This window comes from Elaeis guineensis, chromosome 4, assembly GCF_000442705.2.
Source record: "Elaeis guineensis isolate ETL-2024a chromosome 4, EG11, whole genome shotgun sequence".
NCBI lineage: Eukaryota > Viridiplantae > Streptophyta > Magnoliopsida > Arecales > Arecaceae > Elaeis > Elaeis guineensis.
In genome coordinates this window covers 112,404,061-112,407,108 of record NC_025996.2, presented here as the reverse complement: position 1 = coordinate 112,407,108, position 3,048 = coordinate 112,404,061, and positions in this window count along the sequence as shown.

Sequence of the window (3,048 nt, the reverse complement as noted above, 5' to 3'; positions counted from 1 at the left end):
TTCTTTCTCGGGTTTGGTTGACTTCTCACCATCTATAATCTTGGTGGGTGTGTGAGGACCGTTCACTATGATACTCCACATATCATAGTCGAGTGCTTGTATGAATATCTTCATCCGAGCTTTCCAATAGGTGTAATTAGACCCATTGAAAAGTGGAGGTCGGTTTGTAGATTGCCCCTCGACTAGAGAAGTACAGACATGGGTTGCCATAGATCTTTTGGCTCTTTGATTGTTAGATCAAAGAAGGGCTAGAGCACCGGGCTCTGATACCACTTGTTGCCCAGCTATGCAACCCAAGAGGGGGGTGAATTGGGTTTCTAAAAATTTTAGACTTAATTAATTACTTATGATGAATGAGAACAAAGACTTTAATTCAAGATTAATTACCTAAAGCAAGAATGCAAGGATATAATAAAGAAATAAAGAGAAACAATAAAGCACACCACAAACACAAGGATTTATAGTGGTTCGGTGCCAACCTTGCACCTACATCCACTCCCCAAGCTCCTACTTGGGAATTCTAATCCACTATACTTGTATTCAACCCGAATACAAATGTCGAAAACTCTGACACTAGCTATCCCAAGCTAGTCTACTTGTTTTCCGGGTACAAGTCAACCCAAAACACTCCGATTTCAAGTTCGGATCTACCTTCCCTTATTTTGGAAATCCTCCAAAAACAAGAACAAATACTCACAAAGAGTAAAATAGCTTAGAGCACAAATTAATACAATAACAGCTCCTTAAATGAGCGAATATAACAATAAAAACACTTTACTCAAATGAAGAATCCCATTTTTGGATTTTCTCAAGGTGGATGAATGTTTGAATGAACGCTTGAGAAGAAGATGATCTTTGATTGAAGACTTCTTGAAGGCTTTGAAAGATCTCTTGATCAAGGTTGAACAATAGGCGTGAAAAATCCTCTCTTTGAATGCTCTTGCTTTTCTCTTTCACAATCTCTCTTGTATATTGTGGATCACCTGTCTTTTTCTTTTGGGTATTTCTTTGATCTCAGGCTTTCTCGTGTAGATTTTGGATCCTCTCGTATATATCTTTTTTCTTCTTTCTTTTCTATAATTTCTTTCACCATTTGAAACCTTTTATAGCCTTAAGAAACAAGAGAAAACATATTAGGCAGAAAAAGAGCCGTTAGAGCATTTTTAGGAAGCATAAAAGGCAATTAAAAGGGCAAAAAACTAGCCGTTGCTGACGTTTTCCGTCGCAGGGGTCGACTCATGAGTCGACTCATGCTTCAGGAGTCGACTCATGAGTCGACTTCTGTTGCATTAGCCAGAAACTTTGATTTCTGGATTTTTTTGGCCCAAATCAGCAGAGGTCGACTCATGAGTCGACTCATGCCTTGTGGGTCGACTCATGAGTCGACTCACAGGTCGTGCCAAGCCAAAAATCCAGTGTGCCATGGGAAATTTTTGCGTGCCAATCAGCTCATAGTGTCATGAGTTGACTCATGAGTCGACTCATGCACTTCAAACCTTCATAACTTCAAAAATATAAGTCCAAAAATAATGAAATTTTCACCAATAGATTACTAATCATTTGTTCTACCAAATGATACTATCAAATCAGGATTTTAATGAAATACAATTTTGCCCTTGAAGAGCATAAGGACTTTTTCAATTTAAAAATATTTGTATCCCTTCAATCTGCTTTGTAATCATCAAAATCAATCTAGGAGCAACATCAACATCAACTGCTGGTAAGCCCTGTCAGACTCCTACGGGAGCCGGACCTCGCCTTTGACTTTAATTGCAGGAAGACTCCGACCGGACTCCTACGGGAGCCGGACTTCGCCCTCGACTCCAACGGCTGCAGACAGACTTCGTCCGGACTCCTACGGGAGCCGGACTCCGCCGACAACTTCAACCGCAAGGGGGACTTCGCCCGGACTCCCACGGGAGCCGGGCTCCGTCGCTAACTTCGATTGCCGATAAGATCCGTCCGCACTCCTACGGGAGCCGGACTTCGCACCTGGCTTTAATTGCAGGGGACTCCGCCCGGACTCCTACGGGAGCCGGGCTCCGCCCGTGACTTCAACTTCGAGAGGACTCCGCCCGAACTCCTACGGGAGCCGGGCTCCGCCCACGACTCCAATCGCAAGGAGGACTCCGCCCGGACTCCTACGGGAGCCGGACTCCGTCATCAGCTCCGACCACTGTCGAACTTCAGCCGACGGATCTGCACTCCCAGGCCACAATAACGACCACGATCCTGCTCCACTTCCTGCGGTAGATTCCGCACAGCTCCATCACTCCCTGACAGGCCGCAGTAACGGTCACAGCATGCTCCACTCCCTACGACGGATCCCGCGCAGCTCCACTACTCCCTGGCAGTCCACAATAACGGCCACGATCCTGCTCCACTTCCTGCGATGGATACCACCGATTCTCCCATCCGCTGGCAAGTCGCGACAACAGACGCGCTCCACTCCCCGCGGCAGACTCCATGTGGCACACCCCAGTGATAGCCACGGATCTACTCCACTACTCTTCGCAGCAAACTTCGCCTGACCCTGGGCAGCCCTCTGCCAGATGGTTACAGATGTCGCTATCAGGCTACTGCCCCCTCCGCCTATAAAAGGGGGCCCCAGATACGTTATTCGATAAGCTCTCATCTTTCATCTAAAAACTCTGCTAAATTATCCATTCGAGCACTCCATTCTTGTTGAGGCAGAGAACTGACTTGAGCGTCGGAGGGTCTTGTCGGAGCAACCCCACCTCCGGTTTAGACTTCCTTTGCAGGTTCCAGTGGCGACCGCGACTTCCTCTACTCCAGCTTCTCCGCGCAAGCAGATTTTTGCACCAACAGAAATCATGAACCTTGTAATCAATTCTTGAAACATAATTCTGAGTAAATGTCACTATTGTCCAAGCTTTTTATTAAATATTATTTCTGTAGGCCTTTTGGCAATGAACGGTTATCAATTTTTAATAAAAGAAAATATTTGCAATATCATTTTGAATGATGTTACAATATTTGTTGGACAACTTAATAATGGAATTTACTTTCTATCACAACTTGTTAATG